General features: G+C 42.5%; 1 long non-coding RNA gene across 1 annotated transcript; it reads left to right on the top strand.

Annotated features, from left to right (window-relative positions):
• The first annotated feature begins 4,380 nt into the window (after window positions 1–4,380).
• On the top strand, window positions 4,381–13,947 carry LOC120940342. Its single transcript, XR_005749422.1, has 3 exons — window positions 4,381–4,513; window positions 12,678–12,758; window positions 13,132–13,947. It is a non-coding gene; the product is annotated as an uncharacterized LOC120940342 (long non-coding RNA).
• Window positions 13,948–23,195: the final 9,248 nt, after the last annotated feature.

Genomic DNA, 23,195 nt, shown 5'->3' on the forward strand with positions numbered 1-23,195 from the left:
CTCTATCATGTACCCACACCAATAGCCCCACTCCGCTCCTCTATCATGTACCCACACCAATAGCCCCACTCTGCTCCTCTATCATGTACCCACACCAATAGCCCCACTCCGCTCCTCTATCATGTACCCACACCAATAGCCCCACTCTGCTCCTCTATCATGTACCCACACCAATAGCCCCACTCTGCTCCTCTATCATGTACCCACACCAATAGCCCCACTCTGCTCCTCTATCATGTACCCACACCAATAGCCTCACTCCGCTATCATGTACTCACACCAATAGCCTCACTCCGCTCCTCTATCATGTACCCACACCAATAGCCTCACTCCGCTCCTCTATCATGTACCCACACCAATAGCCTCACTCCGCTCCTCTATCATGTACCCACACCAATAGCCTCACTCCGCTCCTCTATCATGTACCCACACCAATAGCCTCACTCCGCTCCTCTATCATGTACCCACACCAATAGCCTCACTCCGCTCCTCTATCATGTACCCACACCAATAGCCTCACTCCGCTCCTCTATCATGTACCCACACCAATAGCCTCACTCCGCTCCTCTATCATGTACCCACACCAATAGCCCTACTCCGCTCCTCTATCATGTACTCACACCAATAGCCCCACTCCGCTCCTCTATCATGTACCCACACCAATAGCCCCACTCCGCTCCTCTATCATGTACTCACACCAATAGCCCCACTCTGCTCCTCTATCATGTACTCACACCAATAGCCCCACTCTGCTCCTCTATCATGTACCCACACCAATAGCCTCACTCCGCTCCTCTATCATGTACCCACACCAATATCCTCACTCCGCTCCTCTATCATGTACCCACACCAATAGCCTCACTCCGCTCCTCTATCATGGACCCACACCAATATCCTCACTCCGCTCCTCTATCATGTACCCACACCAATAGCCTCACTCCGCTCCTCTATCATGTACCCACACCAATAGCCTCACTCCGCTCTATCATGTCATACATCAGTAGGAGTCATTCCGCTCATCTGTAATAAACCATCATCCATAGTCTGTTGGCTTCCCTTGCTCAGGGTTTCTCAACTCCAGTCCTCAAGGCGCCCCAACAGGTCATGTTTTCAGGTTTTCCCCTCAGATGAAATGGCTGTGGTAATTACTAGGGCAGTGAAACTGATCAAATCACCTGTGAAAAATAATGGAAAGCCTGAAAACATGACCTGTTGGGGCGCCTTGAGGACTGGAGTTGAGAAACATTGCCCTAGCCCACAACAGCCTCCCTCTGCTCTCTTCTTTGTCTTCTTCCTCATTTATCATCAAATGTACTATTATGCCTTCATTTCTCCTTTGCTGCTAAATAAGGTTGTCATCCGTACAGTGCAAGATTTCACCTATACACATGGAGGGGTCAGTAGCAGCTTGGAATTTTTACCCCCCTTGACACTATACTGGCCCTTGTGTGACAGTGTGAAGAGGAGGTTCACTACAAAGAGCTCTTTATAAAACACTGACCCAACCACCACTTCATTTATATACCTCCCAATCACAAACGCCGTAATTGGTGCAGTCGTTTTATTGTTGTAAGGATCTAAGCAACAAAGCCGCATATGGGGATTGCTAACTTGGAGTTTTTTGGCCAGGCTTCCGGGGTGCTCAAATGACCTACAGGTATGACAATAAAATTGATTAACATTTTACAAAGCTGCAGCCACCTTGCATTTTTTTTTGGGAGGCGAACAATGGCAGCCTGAATATTTCTGTCTGCCCAGGCTCCCTTTAATTAGAAAATTCCTATGCAATGCTCTAGTTGTAAGCCCAATAGTACAAAAATAACACCAAATCTATCATGGTTTTAAATTGTGAAATCATTTTCTTTGCGTCTGGCGCCATCTACTGGACACATTAGAAATTGCAGTCTATTCTGTTCAATTGTGTTTTGTAATACATTTATTTATAGGATTGTGGCATCAACAAGGTATAAGAAGTGTGCTCATAAGTCAGGCTTTTCTCCATGGCATATTCATTTGCCAGGGCCATGTTAGCTGGTATTTAAAAAAAAAAAGAAGGAAATTGTCTGTTTTTACACACATCGTGATGAAAATAATGCTGTCCTTAATAAATGATTTTAACAAAATAGAATTGAAGCCCCTTGAGGTGGCACAGGAGCTGGTGGGAGAAGAACAGCGGGAAGAGGGGAGGCCGGTATTTGTGTGATCATTGAATACTTGTAGGGATGGGAGCAGAGAAGTGATGGCTTTTCATTGTACCGGCTGCTGTAAAGGTTATTCTATAAATGCTTATTTTACAAAAAAAGATGAAGTTTCACTTTTCTGCCATCTTCCCATCTCCTCTTCAAATCTAGTCACTTTTTTTTTTGGCGGGGGGGGGGGTATAGCTGGTTTTATCAGATCACCTAAGCCAGTAGTCTCCGAATTGCGGCCCTGGGGCCAGATGTGGGCCTTTGCTTGCCTCTGTCTGGCCCTTGGGTGCACTTTTCCATACACAACTGACACCAATGATGGGGCACCATTCCTCCCACCAATGATGGGGTGCTATTCCTCCCCTACACCAATGATGGGCCAGTATTCTTCCCATAGACGCCAATGATGGGATGCTATTCCTCCCACTGATACCAACAATAGGGCACTATTTCTCCCACTGATACCAACAATGGTGCATTATTTCTCCCACTCATACCAACGATGGGGCACTATTTCTCCCACTGATACCAACAATAGTGCATTATTTCTCCCACTCATACCAACGATTGGGGCACTATTTCTCCCACTGATACCAACAATAGTGCATTATTTCTCCCACTCATACCAACGATTGGGGCACTATTTCTCCCACTGATACCAACAATGGTGCATTATTTCTCCCACTCATACCAACGATTGGGGCACTATTTCTCCCACTGATACCAACAATGGTGCATTATTTCTCCCACTCATACCAACGATTGGGGCACTATTTCTCCCACTGATACCAACAATGGTGCATTATTTCTCCCACTCATACCAACGATTGGGGCACTATTTCTCCCACTGATACCAACAATGGTGCATTATTTCTCCCACTCATACCAACGATTGGGGCACTATTTCTCCCACTAATACCAACAATGGTGCATTATTTCTCCCACTCATACCAACGATTGGGGCACTATTTCTCCCACTGATACCAATGATGGGGCACTATTTCCCCCTCTGATATCCACAATAGGGCACTATTTCTCCCACTGATATGAACAAAGGGGAACTATTTTTCTCACTGATACCCACTATAGGGCACTATTTCTCCCACTGATACCCACTATAGGGCACTATTTCTCCCACTGATACCCACTATAGGGCACTATTTCTCCCACTGATACCAACAAAGGGGCACTATTTCTCCCACTGATACCAACAAAGGGGCACTATTTCTCCCACTGATACCAACAAGGGGGCACTATTTCCCCCACTGATATCCACAATAGGGCACTATTTCCCCCACTGATATCCACAATAGGGCACTATTACTCCCACTGATATCCACAATAGGGCACTATTTCCCCCACTGATATCCACAATAGGGCACTATTACTCCCACTGATAACAACAATGGGGCACTATTTCCCCCACTGATATCCACAATAGGGCACTATTTCCCCCACTGATAACAACAATGGGGCACTATTTCTCCCAGTAAAGCCAATGAAGGCGCATTATTTACTTCTACTGATGGGGCATTTTCTACTCCCACTGGTCACAATCCGGCCCCCCTAAAGTCTGAAGAACAGTAAACTTGCCCTTTGTTTAGAAAGTTTGGAGACCCCGGCCTAGGCGATCTGAGCGAAAGTTCGACCCCCCTCTCTTTTTTCTGACGGCCTTCTTGGACGTGTCCCAGGTCCCAGAAGGCTGCCGACCATTCACAAAGTGCAGTGTGGCTCATGCATGCGCAGTGGGAAGCCGGCTTTAAAGCCCCAAGTAGTCACAGATGGCTTCCTACACTAAACATGCCGGCGCCAGGACCTGAAGACGGGCAAATAACTGGCTCAAGTGAGGACAGTGCTGGATCCCTGGGCAGAGAAGTGTCCTTTCATTAAAAGTCAGCAGCTACAGGATTTCTTTTCTTTCTAGGAGGGAAGATCCACTTTTTATTGCTTCTTCTTGAGCACTTTAAACTTTTAGTGGTATTTACAGCCTACATTAAAGCAAACCTTTTACAGAATGTGTCCTTTTTATCTAAACATATGATGACCCATGCGTTCATTAAAAATGATCAGCGGCTTCTACAATCTAGGCAGCTTCATCTATAGCAAGATTTCCAGCTTCTCATAGAATGTTTACCTCAAAGATGAAGAGCAGATCCTTGGATTTAGTGCAAATTCTGATTATACACGGCATAACGATATTTGATTTTTCTTCCAACAGAGGATGTACTCGGTAAAGATGCTGGAGAATGTACAATATGTCTGGAGGATCTACAACAAGGGGACACAATAGCCAGATTACCTTGCCTATGTATATATCACAAAGGGTAAGTATTTTTCCATGAATACAATATATAGATTTAGGTACAAAAAAGTAACCTGTGAAATGCCAGCCCAGACATGACAAAGTGCTGCTTCCTTTCTAGTCTGACTGTTGAACTTTTATTATTGCAATATGTTTTATTAACTTGTATCTGTATTTTCTCAGATTGTACTGTAATGTGGGTAAGCCTTTCATAAAATCTGGTCTTTAACCGATTGCCGACCAACCGCCGGCATTATACTGCGGCAGGTCGGCACGTTCCCACGAACTGTCGTAGCTGTGCGTCGGCCCTTTAAGCGGGGATAGCAGTCACGCGGGGCCGCTGCACTGCGGAGGTGCCGATGCACGTGCCGGGCGGTCGCGATGAACGCCGGCCATGCGTGATTGCGGGCATGAGAGGCAGAATGGGGGACGTGTATATGTGTAAACACACATCTCTTTTCTGAGAGGAGAGACAGATCGTGTGTTCCTACTAGCTAGGAACAACGATCTTTCATCTCCTCTAGTCACTCCCATCCCCCCTACAGTTAGAACACACACACACACACGAGGGAACACGGTTAACCCCTTGATTGCCACATAGTGTTAATACCTTCCCAGTCGATGACATTTACCCAGTAATCGGTGACATTTACCCAGTAATCGGTGACATTTACCCAGTAATCGGTGACCTTTACACAGTAATCGGTGACCTTTACACAGTAATCGGTGACCTTTACACAGTAATCGGTGACCTTTACACAGTAATCGGTGACATTTACCCAGTAATCGGTGCATTTTTATATATATTCGCTCGGGTTCAAGCATTCTGGTAAGTCTCTTAGCTATCGGAGGTGGTTTTCTTCACTTCATTACCTTTTCACCCTGGTCGCTTTGTTTTTGTTTGAAGCCATCACCAAGTTTTGAACTTTATAAATATTGAAGTTTTGTCACTTTATAGACAGACAATTGTGTAACTTTGCACTGGAACCAAGGGCCAGATTCACAACCAGCGGGCGCAACTTAACTTTTCCGATTTAAGTTACACCGCCGCAAATTTTCTGCCTAAGTTCCCGATCCACAAAGCACTTACCTGGAAATTTGCAGCGGTGTAACTTAAATCCGTCCGGTGCAAGGCGGGCCCAATCGAATGGGGCGAGTCCCATTTAAATTAGGCGCGCTCCCGCGCCGGACGTGCTGTGCATTGCGCTAACTGACATCGCACCGACGTCATTTGCTTAGACGTTAACGTAAATGGCGTCCAGCGCCATTCACGGACGTCTTACGCAAACGACGTTGATGTTTAAATTTTGACGCGGGAACGACGGCCATACTTACCATGGCTTAAGACAACTAGGGCTCAGCCCTAGTTTTACGCGGCGTAACTCGACGGAAACGATGTAGATTTAGATCGACGGGCCGTTCGGGACGTTCGGGGATCGCCGTAAGTCTTCATTTGCATATTCTACGCCGGCCGCAATGGCCTCGCCACCTAGCGGCCGGCCTAGAATTGCATCCTTAAGATCCGACAGTGTAATTCAATTACACCTGTCGGATCTTAGGGCTAGCTATGCGTAACTGATTCTATGAATCAGTCGCATAGTTAGAAACAGAGATACGACGGCGTATCAGTATATACGCCGTCGTATCTCGTTTGTGAATCTGGCCCCAAGTTCCCGCATACGGACATTCAATCGTGTACTTATAAGGACATTCACATTCTCATTGTTTTCTATTTACCATTTGAGCACCTTGCAAATTTAAGTCTACAGGCATTCATTTATTTATTCATTTTTTGATTAGCGCTACACTTTTTGTTTCCACATCCTTGCTATTTGTCTATTTGTTGTGTTAGCTGCTTATCTGAAGGGCAGCGCGGAATTATTCTATATACTATTTCTGTGAAGTTGTCAATGGTCCCAAAAATGTGTCAAAAGTGTCTGATCTGTCCACCGTAATGTCACAGTCCCGATTAAAAATCACTGATTACCGCTATTACTAGTAAAAAAAATTATAATAAAAATGCCATAAATCCTACCCCTATTTTGTAGACGCTATAACTTTTGCGCAAACCATTCAATCTACGCTTATTGCGTTTTTTTTTATTATTATTATTTTTTAGCCTTACCCCAGGAAAAACATTTCCTTTTTTTTTTTAAATGGATATTTATTATAGCAAAAAGTACAAAATATTGTGTTTTTTTTTCAAAATTTACGCTTTTCTTTTGTTTATAGCGCAAAAAAAACCCTGCAGAGGTGATCAAATACCAAAAGAAAGCTTTATTTGTGGGAGAAAAAAAGGACGTAAATTTTGTTTGGGTACAATCAGGGCCGTCTTTACCGCAGGGCAAATGGGGCAGGTGCCCTGGGCCCTGTCACTGTTGGGGGCCCAAAGCAACCCCCTTTTTTTTTTTTTTTTAGGGGTTCGAAGGCCCCCAGGGGCCCGGAGGCCCCCAGGGCCCCAGATGGCAACCCCCCTTTTTTTTATTTATTTTTAAATAAAAAAAATTTTTTTTTTAATATATTTTTATTTTTTATTAAAGGGACAATTTTTTTTAGGGGTTTATTTTAATTTTTATTAAAGGGCCATTTTTTTTAGAGGTCTGGGGGTCCCCAGGGGCCCGTAGTTCCCCAGGGTCCCGGATGACAACCCCCCTTTTTTTTATAAAAAAAATATTTTTTTATATATTTCTTTATTTCTTATATATATATATATATATATATATATATATATATATATATATATATATATATATATATATATATATATATATATTATATAAATGTTATTATTATTATTATTATTATTAAAGGACCCAGAGGTCCCCAGGGCCCCGGATGGCAACACCCCTTTTTTTTATAAAAAACATTTTTTTTTATATTATTTTATTTCTTTTTTTTCTTTTTATTTCTTTATATATATATATATATTTTTTTTATTAAAGGGCTCAGAGGTCCCCAGGGCCCCATGTGGCAAACACCCTTTATTTTTTTTATAAATGTTTATTTTTTTATTTTTGTTTATATATATTTTTTTATTTTATTTTTATTAAAGGGCCCAGAGGTACCCAGGGCCCTGAATGGCAACCCCCCCTTTTTTTTATAAATGTTTCTTTTTTATATATATTTTTTATTAAAGGGCCCAGAGGTCCCGGATGGCAACCCCCTTTTTTTTGTAATTTATTTTTATTAAAAAAAAATATTAAAGGGCCCAGAGGTCCCCAGGGCCCCAGATGGCAACCCCCTTTTTAAAATATATTTTTTATATATATTTTTTATTTCTTTTTTTCTTTTTATTAAAGGGCCCAGAGGTCCCCAGGGCCCCGGATGGCTACACCCCTTTTTTTATATATATTTTTCTTTATTTCTTTTTTGTAAAGGGCCCCCTGCTTCTAAATTTGCGGCAGCCCCCCTCCCTGCTTCTCAATTTCTGGCGGCAGTACCCCCCATCCCGGGTTCTCTGCTCCAGGGGGCCCATGCCTGAATCTGTGTAAGTGGCCCCATAATTCCTGATGGTGGCCCTGCCACCCGTTAAGCCCCTGTGCTGCCCACAAATCAGGCTGAAAATCATCAGCGGCACGCAGCCAGTGACAGTACTGCTTCCCTTCCCAGTGTTTTAAAATGTACAGCACCCCTGGCTTCCCTTTAGACGTGCACTTCTCCCTTCCTGCCACTGGGTGCTGCTTGTATATAAAAGTGAATTAGAATGTGAATTTATAACATCCCCAGTTTGCTCTTCCCGAGGCTGACTTCTTCATGTCCTGCTGCTCAAGGTATGTCACTGTTTGCTCATCTATATTGTAAATAGAAGTTTTCTGTAGAGTGTGCCCAAAGTCTTTATAATATTTGATGATTCACTGCAGGTCTGGTCAGTGTTTTAAAAAGTTCCTCTATTTTACACATGGCATGGCATGGGGTCACAGCACCGTCTGTCCATTCTGCTTTAGCACCATGGGACCCCATGCCATGCCATGTGTAAAATAGAGGAACTCTTTAAATCACAGACCAGACCTGCAGTCCAGGCTGAGTCCATGGCATTACTGTCTGTATTTAACTGCTTGATGGGCTTTTTTTGGGCCTGGCTGGTTCACATGTATGTGTTTTGGAGGCCCACATTTGCGCAGGCACAGCAGCCCATTCATTTGAATGGGCCGCCATGCCTGCGTTTCCTGCAAAGAAAAGCGCATGCCTCATGTAATAGGCTGCGCACACAGCACGCCTATGCCCATCAAGCACTGAAATACAGCACTGTCTGTCCATTCTGCTGTCTCCTGTGACTTATCTGCAGTTCCCGCACTGTCAAACTTGCTGCATTTTTAGACGTTTAGGTCACGCTTTTAAAAACACAGTGCGTTTGTGTGTGCAAGAACTGCAGGTAAGTAGCATGGTGCAAAAGCAGAATGGATTTCAAGGCAACTGTATTTTTAAAATGCTGAATGCACCTTTTTTCTGCAGGAAACAAAGGCATGGAAATCAATGGGCTGCTGTACCTGCACAAATGAGGACCGCCAAAACATACATGTGAACCAGCCAGGCCCAAAATAAGCTGGAGGGGGGGCCCAAAAAAAATGTTTGCCCAGGGCCCAAACCATATTAAAGACGGCCCTGGGTACAATGTTGCACGACCACGCAATTGTCGGTTAAAGCGACGCAGTGCCATATCGCAAAGAAATGTCCTAGTCATTGAGCAGCCAAATCTTCCGGGGCTGAAGTGGTTAATACTGAATAGAATCATGTAATAATGCCTCAGATCTAATCAGCAATGGTCTTAGTATGGTGACTTGCATCAGTTGATATAAATGAACTAGTAGAAAGTAAACGTCCCTTCAAACAAAGGGCAACCTTCTACCTTGTGAAATGTGTCGTCTCATCATTAATCAAGTCCTGTGTTCTAAAAAGAACCTGTAACTTGGAACAGGACACATTGATAATGCAAGTTTAACCACTTCAGCCTTGGAAGATTTGACTGCTCAATGACCAGGCCATTTTTTTGTGATCCGGCACTGCGTCGCTTTAACTGCCAATTGCGCGGTCGTGCAACGCTGTACCCAAACTAAATTAACGTCCTTTTCCCCCACAAATGGAACTTTCTTTTGGTGGTATTTAATCACATCTGCGGTTTTTATTCTTTGCGCTATAAACAAAAAAAGAGCGTAAATTTTGGGGGGAAAAAAACAATATTTTGTACCTTTTGCTATAATAAATATCCCCAATTTTTTTGTTTTTAAAAAAATATATTTTTTTTCCCTCAGTTTAGGCCGATATGTATTCTTCTACATATTTTTGATAAATCGCAATAAGCATATATTGACTGGTTTGCGCAAAAGTTATAGCGTCTACATAATTGGGGATAGATTTATGGCATTTTTTATTATTATTATAATTTTTTTACTAGTAATGGCGGTGATCTGTGATTTTTATCAGAACTGCAACATTATGGCGGACAGACCAGACGCTTTTGACACATTTTTGGGACCATTGACAATTATACAGCGATCAGTGCTATGAAAATGCACTGATTACTGTATAAATGTCACTGGCAGGGAAGGAGTTAACACTAGGGGGCGATCAAGTGGTTAACTGTGTTCTAGTGTGTTCTAACTGTGGGGGGAGGATATATTTCTTGCACCTACAGGTAAGCCTTAATCTAGGCTTACCTCAGGGTTTGACAAATTTGCTTGGAATCTAGGAGGCAGCTAAAAAAGTTAGGCACCAGAAACGCACCCTGTCCCGCCGGGCTTGCGCGCAGAAGCGAACGCATACGTGAGTAGCGCCCGCATATGAAAGCGGTGTTCAAACCACACATGTGAGCTATCGCGGCGATTGGTAGAGCGAAAGAAATAATTCTAGCCCTAGACCTCCTCTGTAATGCAAAACATGCAACCTGTAGAATTTTTTGAACGTCGCCTATGGAGATTTTAAAGGGTAAAAATTTGTCACCATTCCACAAGCGGACGCAATTTTGAAGCAGGACATGTTGGGTATCAATTTACTCGGCGTAACATTACTTTTCACAATATAAAAAAAATTGGGCTAACTTTACTGTTGTCTTATTTTTTTATTAAAAAAAGTGTACTTTTTAACAAAACAGTGCGCAAATACGGTGTGACTGAAAGTATTTCAACGACCGCCATTTCATTCTCTAGGGTGTTAATAAGAATAAAAAATATAAAATATATATAATGTTTGGGGGTTCTAATTAGAGGGAAGGAGATGGCAGTGAAAACACAGGTGAAGCTCCATTAGCACTGCTGGTTGTCTTGTCATGCCAACGGACACCACAAGATGGCGCCAGATCACAGAAGGAAGCATAGGCCTGCAGAAGGCCCCAAAGCCGCGGCCTCAATTACCGGCCGGCGCGGCCTGACGCGGTCGTGCGGCAGGGGAGGTGGGGGCGCACAGGGACACAGGATGGGGTATCCTATGTCTCCGTGCGCCCCCACCTCCCTCGCCGTGCGATCTCGTTGGGCCGCGGCTTTTTTTTTTAATGCCGAAAAACGTGTGTACGCAGCATTAGTGGCAAAACCCTTCTTGGCAATCAGAGGTCAGACGTTTCTTGTAGTTGGTCACCAGGTTTGCACACATCTTAGGAGGGAATTTTTACCACTCCTCTTTGCAGATTCTCTCCAAGTCATTACGGTTTTGAGGCTGACGTTTGGTAACTTCAGCTCCCTCCACATATATTCTATGGGATTAAGGTCTGGAGACTGGCTAGGCCACTCCAGGACCTTAATGTGCTTCTTGAGCCACCACTTTGTTGCCTTGGCCATGTGTTTTGGGTCATTGTCATGCTGGAATACCTATCCGTGACCCATTGTCAATGCCCTGGCTGAGGGAAGGAGGTTCTCACCCAATTTATGAAGATACATGGCCCAGTCTATTTTACCTTTTGATGCAGTAATGTTGTTCTGTCCCCTTAGCAGAAAAACACCCTCAAAGCATAATGTTTGATGGTGGGGATGGTGTTATTGGGGTCATAGGCAGCATTCCTCCTCCTCCTCCAAACACAGTGATTTGATTTGATGCCAAAGAGCTACATTTTGGTCTCATCTGACCACAACACCTTCACCCAGTTCTCCTCTGAATCATTCAGATGTTCATTAGCAAACTTCAGACGGTCCTGTACATTTTCTTTCTTGAGCAGGGGGACCTTGCGGGTTCTGCAGGATTTCAGTCCTTCACAGCATAGAGTGTTACCAATTTGTTTTCTTGGTGACTATGGTCCCAGCTGCCTTGAAATCATTGACAAGGTCTATAATCTTGTGCCTGACATCCTTGAACAGCTCTTTGGTCTTAGCCATGGTGAAGAGATTGGAATCGGATTGATTGCTTCTGTAGACGGGTGTCTTTTATACAGATAACAAGCTGAGATTAGGAGCACTCCCTTTGAGAGGGCTCCTAATCTCAGCTTGTTACATGTATAGAAGACACCTACTTATTTCACTCATTAAAATGCATATCAATTTATAACTTTTTTGAAATGTGTTTTTTCTAGATATTTTTGTTATTCTTTCACACTGTTAAGATAAACCTACCATTAAAACTATAGACTGTTCATTTCTTTGACAGTGGGCAAATGTACAAAATCAGCAGGGCAGGGGATACAAAAAAAAATTCCCTCCCTGTACTTACCCCCTGCTCAGCATGACCTAGCTGTGGTCAGTCCCAGGAACCAAAACTCCAGCTTCTCACCATGCTTTGTAAACGAGACAGTCAGACAGACAGAGACAGTCAGACAGACAGAGACAGTCAGACAGACAGAGACAGTCAGACAGACAGAGACAGTCAGACAGACAGAGACAGTCAGTCAGACAGACAGAGACAGTCAGTCAGTCAGACAGAGACAGTCAGTCAGTCAGACAGAGACAGTCAGTCAGACAGACAGAGACAGTCAGTCAGACAGACAGAGACAGTCAGTCAGTCAGACAGAGACAGTCAGTCAGACAGACAGAGACAGTCAGTCAGTCAGACAGAGACAGTCAGTCAGACAGACAGAGACAGTCAGTCAGACAGAGACAGTCAGTCAGACAGAGACAGTCAGTCAGACAGAGACAGTCAGTCAGACAGAGAGAGACAGTCAGACAGAGAGAGACAGACAGACGTAGTAGTAGTAGTCAGCTGCATCTATATTTTCATGTTTTACATCATAATATGTAATATCTCTCTATGTGTTCTCTTCTGTCTTTCAGCTGCATAGATGAATGGTTTGAAGTAAACAGGTCTTGTCCGGAGCATCCATCAGACTAGAGCTTGAATGACTCATATGATAGGTACATTTCTAATAAAATGGTGGCCTCTTGAATCTGATGGGAGGGACGCCGGCCTGAATGTATACACTACAATGATCGTTTTTGTAAAGCTTGTTGTATAAAGAATGCGTCTCCCCAGAAAAAAGTATATTTCTTCACCCCACCCCCCAACATTGCCTACCTCTGTTATTATGTACTGTACAGTGATGTGCCAGAAGACCTTTTGGAAAAAAACATGCGGAACAGAAAAGATAAATATATTGTTGGATATTTCAGTTTTTATTACCCTCATGGATACTATTCCATTCATAGCCATAAATGTTGTTATAGCTCATTCATATATGGCCTATTTTAGGTTTATTGTTCAATCAAATCTTTTCGTCTCTCTTTCTAGCTTTATTTCCCTGCTTGTATGAACCGAGTGACCTGAGGAGCGGACATCTACAGAGGCTATCGTGAGGAGAGGCTTGTGAAGGCCTCACCGCCTTAGACCTTTGTGATATTGGGACTCTAAATTCGGCAAATATGAATGAAGACAATTTCCTCAGACTTCTGTGTGCCAAACATTCTCCAGAAGGACACACACAGGGATTTCCAAAATGCTGCACAAAACATAAAAACAAAAAAAAAAAAACACGTTTGTGCCCTGCCATTCCTGATGATGAACATTACGTAACATAGGCCAAAGTCAACCTGTCTCCGCATTCATTTTCTAACATGCTTCTAGCCAGGAGCCAATAAAACGTTTTCCTAAGAAGATTCATCCATAGGATCTTGAACTAGGCTGGGATGAGGACATCTCTAAGAAATATTTTCTTTTTCTTTTAATCTTGATATATATATATTTTTTTCTTTTTAGATGCCAAATTGAAATCAAAACAGTTTATGGTTTTACGGTACAGATCCAGTTTTTGTACTTCGGAAAAAAGAAAATGTGAAATTGTACAAGTGTTTTCTGCTTCAGTAGTGTAGAAGTTCCCACATCTACCATTACCTGGTGTCCGTTCAGTGTGTGCATACATGAACAGCCACCGAATGCCTCAACAGAACATATCTTTTTTATGATTAACCCTTTCATCTCAGAGCACCTTTTCTGGGAACCTTAGCCTGTGACTGAGCGGTGATGTCAGGATTTGACTTGTAAAAATATATATGTATTTTTTTTTCACAGTCAGGGAACATAAGCCATTAAAGTGCCATTAAACATGAAGTAGTTGGCCTGTTTACACCAGTTGGCAAAATAACAGTATGTAATACATACATACAAACTCCTAATAGTGAAGTTATAGAATGAGCAGATATATTTTAAATGGATTCAGTTTTGGTTGTTGTATTCTGTAAAAGCTGGCTTCTATTTCATGTGACATCGTGACTAAGCAATGCACATTCAAGCATTTACACATTCTTAACCAGTAACATATGCACTTTAAAACAAGCCCTCTCTAATTGTTGTAGCTGCAGGCATTGTGGAGCTATTCATCTTCAAAATCCATAGCAAAAGTACTGAAATCCATTCTAATTTCCTCAACTAGAACGTTGATGATGAATTATATCACAGTGCCTGCAGATGCTAGGGTCTGTGGGGGGGCTTGTTGCAGAGCTTGTTTACTGCTTGTTTAGAATATATAAATACTTGAAAGTCCAAAGGTTCACTTTAACCACTTCAGAATTGTTTTGATATCCTGGCTCTTAAACATCTTTTCAAATATACCTTCTCTTCCTCTTGGCTTTGTATGAATATGGTGATCACACAGCCCCTGGAGGTGGTACATTAGTTATTCTTACAGGGGAAGTAATATAGTACCACTTTGTTCTGGCATCATTCTGAATATTAAATGTTTCAGTAAGAAGAGAGAATGGTACTAGGAATTTGTGACTGAAGCTCTATGAAGATAGAAATTTTCTAGCATCCTCTCATAACTTCTGTATGCCATACACACAAGATTTGGTAAACCTTATTCATAGGATTGAAGTAGGACTGATCAAAGTTTGATCTTCAACATATACGGGTGATCAATTTTCATATAATTTTGTTCAGATCTCCACATAAATCTAAAGTTCAAGTATGCTTGATCAAGCTCTCGTGCAATCAGAAATTTTGAATAAACTGTTAGCGCAAACACTGGTACTACTGAACACTTAAAAAGCAGGCAATGTATGTCTAGAAAACAGTCACGGTTTTATAGTCCATATAGTGGTACAAAATGACCAGTCCTAAAAAGAAAGGTGATGGGAAGATGGTGGGCGGCAGATGTCCTCAGAGAAAAGCCAACTATGTTAGGGGAAGACAAGGAAACAAAAAAGGGAAACACCACCTAAGTGCAATATGTCAGATACTATTAGGTGGATTCAGAAAGAGTTAGGCCGGCGTGTCAGTAGATACGCCGACCTAACTCGGAATCTGCACCGTCCTAAGTTTAAGTGTATTCTTAAAATGAGATACACTTAAACCTATCTAAGATACGACAGCTTGCGCCGTCGTATTTTAGGGTGCAATATTTAGGCTGGCCGCTAGGTGGCGCTTCCGTTGAGTTCGGCTTAGAATATGTAAATGCATAGATACGCCTATTCACGAACGTACGTGCGCCCGTCGCAGTAAAGATACGCCGGTTACGTAAGGCATTTTCAGGCGTAAAGTTACTCCATCAAATAGCTGGACTAGTAATGTTAAGTATGGCCGTCGTTCCCGCGTCGAAATTTGAAAATTTAACGTCGTTTGCGTAAGTCGTCCGTGAATAGGGCTGGATGTAATTTACGTCCACGTCGAAACCAATATGTCCTTGCGGCGTACTTTGCCGCAATGCACACTGTGATATGTACACGGACGGCGCATGCGCCGTTCGTAAAAAATGTCAATCACGTCAGGTCACCCCCCATTAACATAAAACACGCCCCCTCAGCCTAATTTGAATTAGGCGCGCTTACGCCGACCACATTTACGCTACGCCGCCGTAAGTTAGGAGGCAAGTACTTTGTGAATACAGTACTTGCCTATCTAACTTACGGCGGCGTAGCGTAAATACGATACGCTACGCCGCCTTAAAGTTGCGGCGCTCTACATGAATCCAGCTATATGTTTCATCTCAAACGAAATGCACTTACAATACACAATTACAAAACAGGCTCATCAGTGTTTCATGATGTGTGGTGCAGTCCAGTCTCACGTCCATCTAGATCAACGGATCTGCAGGCAGGGAGAGAAATCCATCCTGTGGCCACCAGGAAACAGCCAGATTCAGCGTGGAGGCGCAGATGATGATGTTACCGGAGAGCACCGGAAGGAAGGTGAGACTAAAAACAACAGGCTACGCGCTCGAAGACAAGCTCCTTCTACAGGCCTGTTTCTAGTCTCACCTTCCTTCCGGTGCTCTCTCTGGTCCCGCTCTCTGGTAACGTCATCATCTGAACCTGGCTGTTTCCTGGTGGTCACAGGATGGATTTCTCTTCCTGCCTGCAGATCTGTGGATCTAGATGGACCTGAGACCGTACCGCACCGCGCATCATGAAACCCTGATGAGCCTGTTTTGTAATTGTGTACTGTAAGTGCATTTCTTTTGAGATTAAACATAGTATCTGACATATTGCACTTGGTGGCGCTTCCCCTTTTTGTTACCTTGTCTTGTGCAATCAGAAGTGGTTGTGTGACACTTTGTCATTAACATAACTCGAAATCAGCTTTTCAAGGTAAACATTTAATGGAAATTTCGATCACATTTACTGCCACACCTGATCACCTTTTTATAAAACCACTGATTAGAGTGAATACAATTTAATCACTTTTTAATAGAAATCTGTAATCTGCACTATTAGCTATGATATTTACTGTACATGGTGGTAGATAATGATTAATAAAAACTAGAGAAAGGGAAGCTGAATTGCCAAGAACAATTTGTATTTCAAATATGAATATTCTATAGTATAGGTTTAAAAAAAAAATGCACCAGTCAGATTTCTAAGGGCAATAACTCCACTCTTCCTCCACCCCTTCGTGTTGAGGATGATGCGCTTATGCCCCGTACATACGAATTTCCGTCGGGATAAACTCAGACGGATTTTTTTGACTAAATTCCGTTCAAGCTGTCTTGCATACACACTGTCAGGCCCCGTACACACGACCGAGTTTCTCGGCAGAATTCAGCCAGAAACTCGATCGGAGCTGGATTCTGTCGTGTGTACACTTTTCAGCGAGGAAGCCGACGAGGAACTCGTTGGGTCAAATAGAGAACATGTTCTCTATTTCCTCGTTGTTCAATGAGGAAAGTTGGCCTCGGCGGCTTCAACACAGAACTCGACGAGGAACTCGATGTGTTTGGCACGTCGAGTTCCTCGGACGTGTGTACGGGGCCTCACACCAAATTCCAACCATCCAAAACGCAGTGACGTACAACACTACGACGAGCCAAGAAAAATGAAGTTCAATGCTTCCGAGCATGTGTCGACTTGATTCTGAGCATACGTGTTTTTTTTTTTCCGTCTGAGTTCCATACAGATGAACGGAATTTCATCGAAAAAAAAGAGAACATGTTCTCTTTCTAAGTCTGTTGGACTTTCCGATGGAAAAACTCTGATGGGGGCACACACGGTCGAAATATACAAAGTATTAATTCCGATCATGTGTACAAGGCATTAGACAAATTGTTTTTCAGAACTGCAAAACATGGCCAAGGAAAATTTCTGTTTTTACATTTTCAAATGTAGTTTCCTGTAAATATATTTTTAAAAAGATAAAAATGGGTATGAAATCCTAATTTCAATTTTAGAAAAAAAAATAGATCTGTTTTCATTGTTGCATTGCAAATTTATTTACAAGCCAAATAACCAAAGTGGTTTTACTAAAATCTTGGCAACAACAAAAATCCCATCACCTATAATTTGACTATTTACAGATGTTAAAAAGCTTATTCCTGATTGGTTGCTGTTGATTACAGAGGTTCACTGTTTTTTTGCACTTTTAAATTAACTAAAGTTACAATGGTGTGATGACTGGGGCGATTTCTTATATAGTGTAATCCTGATCCACTCCCCTGATGACACTGCAGGCTTTCCGAGGTTTGACTAGAATATTACAATATAGTAGTAGTCCTCGGTTACGTCATCAATAAAGATCAGGTTAGTGCCATTGACCTTCTCCAACCAGCTATAATATATGATTACTTCAGGTGTCCCTTTTTCTAAAAAAAAATTCTAGGGGGGACTTGACCATCTTGGTACCATATCAGTAAGCCTAAAGTCAGGTTATCGGCACTATTTTTAATTTTTATTTTAAGTTGTGAATTGCAACAATCCTGCAGTGAATGTTGCAAATTTATTTGCCTCCTTTAAAGTTTTGCAGGAATTTGTAAATGGGTGAAGGTTCTCTGTCGTATACAACTGCATTGTGTGTATAAGTCTGGTTGGTGCCCAAAATCTGCAGAAGCAGAATGCATAGATAGATCTTTCCTTATTTATGACTGAAGTTTGTATTTTCATTGGAGTTCAATCTTATTTTTTTGCAGGTGAAAAACAAAATGTTCTCGCTTTGTTTGCTGAACAGTCTATTGCCAGTGGAGTAGCTGCTAATTGACGTAATGGCATCAGTCATCGCACTTAAAAAGCAGCGATTCCATTATACTGATTTCATTGTGTTACGGCTTTCTCCCATTCCTGTTTGTGTCACCAGCAATTCTCGGCAGCCTGGTGCTCTGTGGTGGAGTTGTATTGTTTTTTTGTGTACCAGCAAATTAAGCAAAGTGATAATTATAAAATCCATTCTCATTCACTGACCAGTATACCTGCTTAAAAATAGATCCTCACTATTAATCTATCTCTATAAGATATTTAAACTAAAGATTATATTTTTGAATTAAATACATAGCAGAAATATTCGGTATCTTGCAGTGTACTGTAACATCTTTTGCAGAAATTTTTAGGACATCTTTCACTAAATGAATGTAGCATTTCTGAACCAGAGACAACAGACTGTACTGATAAACTTTATTGCCTCTAAATAACAAAGTGGATTGCAATTATTGTATCATCACTGGATGAAAGTACATTATATAAAACCCAGTACAGTAGTACCTTGGATTAAAAGCATAAATATTTCCAGAAGCATGCTTTTATTCCTAAGCACTCGTATATTAAAGTGAGTTTCCCCATAGGAATCAATGGAAACTCAGCTAATTGGTTCATTTCGCTGCTAGTGTATGCAGTACCTCATGTGGCCAGAGGTTGGGGGGGGGGGGGCGCCAGAGACCCTCAGGAACAGAGTGTCTCCAAGAATTTCTAAATGTCTCCAGATACCCCCCCACTTCTGGCCACATGCGGTACTGCATACCCCAGAGGCTTGAATCCTGCTCATCTTGCGAGACAACGGTCGCAAATCGAGTCAGAATTGAAAAATTCAATAAAAGTCCCGTATTGCAAAATGTTCTTAAACCACGTTATGCGCAAAATCCGAGGTTTTACTGTGCATGTATGTTACACTATACAAAACCACTTGGAGCAAAATGTAGGAGCTTATTATTGCAATTTGTTAGAATATGAAGGGAATGCAAATGGAAATCAATCCAATTTACTGAAGGCAATTTTAAAGGATAATGAAATCTTCTTTTTTTCTTAAAGCCTTAAAATGAAACTGTGTTCCCTATGGAGGACAAAGCAACAAGCTCACTTAGGCTCCATTCACACCTAGGCGTATTGTTGCCTGTAGCGCGACGCTATTGCAGCCTGCAATACGCTGGAGGGGTGATTTAACATTGTCGGCTATGGAGATGGTTCACATCTCCACGCTGAACGCCGAAACGCCGTACGCCTGAAGCTCAAATCAAGTCCCGGACCTTTTTTTCAGGCGGCTTTCGGCGTTCGGCATAGCCGACAATGTTGATCACCCCTCTGGCGTATGTTAGGCTTAAAAAACGCCGCGGTTTGTGGCGGCAAATCGCGGGACAAAACGCTGCAATTTGTCGCGGCAAATCGCGGTAACATACGCCGCGTTCAGGTGTGAATGCAGCCTTAAAGTATAAAAACGTTTTTCTTTTAGTTCTGGATAGAGTGGAGTGTGTCCCCATTAGGCCGATTATCGCTCTATTTATCCTGTTTACCATTTACATTGAACTTGAAAACAAATCCTAAATTTTGGGTTGTCCCCAGAACCGTTCTAAAGGAGAAATTTTTTGATGGGGACACTAGTTCTGGTGAGTTTGAAGAGAGACCGCACACACAATGGGGAATTCCCAGTCCAATTTGCAAAATCCTCTTTCAGGTGCTCGCGCTCAGTGTGTCCTTACACACTACGGCAGAAACAATTAAAAGGATTGATCCGGCAACAAGTTTGCTAAAACGCATCAGCTGTTTTGCTTGTCACTCTTTGTAACCAACTATTAAAATCGCTATATAGAATACAGAGTTGCCGACTCAATCCTTTTACTAGTTCTGGTGACCTGGGGAGGAGCCAAGGGATTCCCTTAATTAGCAGGGATTTCCTCTCACTTCATGTTTTGGCTATGAGACAGGAAGTGAAGATAAATCTCACCAATGGGACAAAAATAGCAAACAAATATTTGCCTATAGTTCCATTTTAAATTCCTCTCTTCTCCAGCAGCACACATTTTACCTTCCATTCACTCCCCCACTGATCTGTTTAGCCATTGTGAGTAAAGAGAGAAAAACCTGTGTGTCATGACTTGGAGCTTGCACAGCACTGGAGACTCTTCCCCACCCCATGTGACAGCATCGGGACATTCATCCATCAGTGATGGCACATGGGCAAAAGGGAAGCCACATGCTTCTGAATATCTGGAATTACTTGGTATTTCTCTTTGCACTTGATGGCCTACTGGTGCAGTGAAGGGAAAGCGATGTGTTGCTTAGGTTTGTTCCCTTGCCCTGCATGAGCAAAGCACATTTGTTTTAAGGCAAGGATCTCAAACTGGCTGCCCTCCAGCTGTTGCAAACCTACAAGTCCCATGAGGCATTGCAAGGCTGACTGTTATAAGCATAATTCCTACAGACCGTGGCATGATGGGACTTAATTTCGCAACAGCTGGAGGGCTACTAGTTTGAGGCCCCTGTGTTCATGGGCTCACTACTTCTGTTACAGGAGCTATCCAGATGTTTGACTTGGGTTCTGAGTGTCCTATAACTTTTTTGGGGGTTAAAGCTACAATGATGTAAGTGAAAAAGGTGCCAAAAGTCAACTCTCAAAAGTAAATTACAACGTTGCATACGTGTTTTGGATGTTGCTATAGAGCAGGCGTCTCAAACTGGTGGCCCTCCAGATGTTGTGAAACTACAAGTCCCATCATGCCTCTGCCTGTGGGAGTCATGGTTGTAACTGTCAGCCTTGCAATGCCTCATGGGACTTGTAGTTTCGCAACAGCTGGAGGGCCGCCAGTTTGAGACCCCTGCTATAGAGTAACCAGCTAAAATAGACCTAGTAATAATGTCATGATAGGCCCCGTACACAAGACCGAGTTTCTCGGCAGAATTCAGCCAGAAACTCGATCGGAGCCGTATTCTGCCGAGAAACCCGGTCGCCTGCACACTTTTGGCCGAGGAAACCGACAAGGATCTCATTGGGCCAAATAGAGAACATGTTCTCTATTTCCTCGTTAGTCAATGAGGAAACTTGGCTCACCGAGATCCTCGGCGATTCACAAGGAACTCGATGAGCAAAACAATGTGTTTTGCCCGGCGAGTTTCTCGGACGTGTGTACGGGACCTGAGAGGTTGATGGACCATTAGATACTGTGAGGTGTGGAAACCTGAGAAAAGGTAAGAGCCTAGGCGTGGAGGTCCTATTTCTATGAATGCCAGTCAAAAAAAACATCATGGCCAAGCCTGGATTGGCAACTCTGGTAAATAACAGGCTGAAGGTGTCAAGTGTGCCCAGCCTTATCGCTACTGTTTCAGTTTCACCGCAATATATAGACATTCTGCACCTGGCCTGCAGCTCTTTAATGCGTGAAAAGTCAAAGCAGTTTAGAAATGCTCCAGTGCTCTTGGACTAAGCAACATTTGGTCACGTGTAAGCAGTGGCGTCTCCAGCTTTCATATTTAGGGGGGCACAGCATGATGTTGGGGGGGGTCAGGGCCCCCTCTGCCCCCCCCCCTAGGGACGCCTCTGCGTGTAAATGACCTAATTTATTACAATATCGAAACATCTGCATTTACTGGCACATTTCTAGTAAGACTTGTGACTTCACTCCCTTCGATACAGAGATATGACCATAGCACTGGCTCGGATAACAAAGATTACAGCTTCTAATTTATCTGGTGTGTTTACAGAAATTAGATATATGAAAACTACTGCCTTAATAGTTAGACAAATAAAACATGTACTTTTGTTTGTTGAAATAGTTTTCTAATGGAAGTGTAATAAACTAGCAATTAGATTGGAGTTGCTATAATGAGATATTGGAGAAGTCTGCTTTTGCCTAAATCTTACAATACTTTAATGCAATAATTTCTTGCCTTGCAGCTATAGAAGTATAAAATGGCAGTTTAAGTACATCACTGCTTTGTAATGATGTGACTTTGGTCAATTTAACTGCTGACAATGCCGAGCCATATATTTGCCTCTAAGCCATCTAGTTTTATAGTGCCACGGCTTGGCAAAAGGAGAGATCGTCTTCTTTTTTTTTTTGTACATTACTAGTAAACTGTTGACCCAGAGGCCCCGGTGTATATATATATTGTAAATATGAAGGCTTCATTATTTCCTATCATTTACCATTTTTCCTTCTTTCCACACAGGGATGACCATTATGCTGCGTACACATGATCGGTTCATCGAAAGAAAACGGTCTGATGGACCGTTTTCATCAGACGAACCGATCGTGTGTGGGCCCCATCGGCTTTTTATCCATCAGTGAAAAAAATAGGAACTTGTTTTAAAATTATCTGATGGTTAAAAAACCGATAGAAAAAAAACGATCGTCTCTAGGTACGTCCATCGGTTAAAAATCCATGCATGCTCAAAATCAAGTCGACGCATGCTCGGAAGCATTGAACTTAATTTTTCTCAGCACGTCGTTGTGTTTTACGTCACCGCGTTCTGAAACAATTGTTTTTTTAACCAATGGTGTGTAGGCACGACTGATGAAAGTCGGCTTCATCGGATATCTGATGAAAAAATCCATCAGACCGTTTTCATCGGATGAACCGATCGTGTGTACAGGGCATTAGAAAGCAAAGTGAAATAATATATTTACCCAGAAGCCCTCTCTTCCTTAGTGCACTGAAGTCCGACCATAACAATGCAGTGGTTCTAATAAGCGAGGTGTTCAAGCATTGATTGAAGCATGTAATTATTTTAAAATGTGCTTCTGAATAGACTTTACTGAATAAAGTTTTAACAATCTACATACCCCAAACATGGTTTTGTTACCGCATTGAGTTTGACAATTTTTGGAAATGGAGCACTGTAAACAGTAACTTATGGTAAGAGGGCTGCACCAGATTTCACCAGCAGGTGGC

This window comes from Rana temporaria, chromosome 5 (genome assembly GCF_905171775.1).
Source record: "Rana temporaria chromosome 5, aRanTem1.1, whole genome shotgun sequence".
In the NCBI taxonomy this organism is placed as follows: domain Eukaryota; kingdom Metazoa; phylum Chordata; class Amphibia; order Anura; family Ranidae; genus Rana; species Rana temporaria.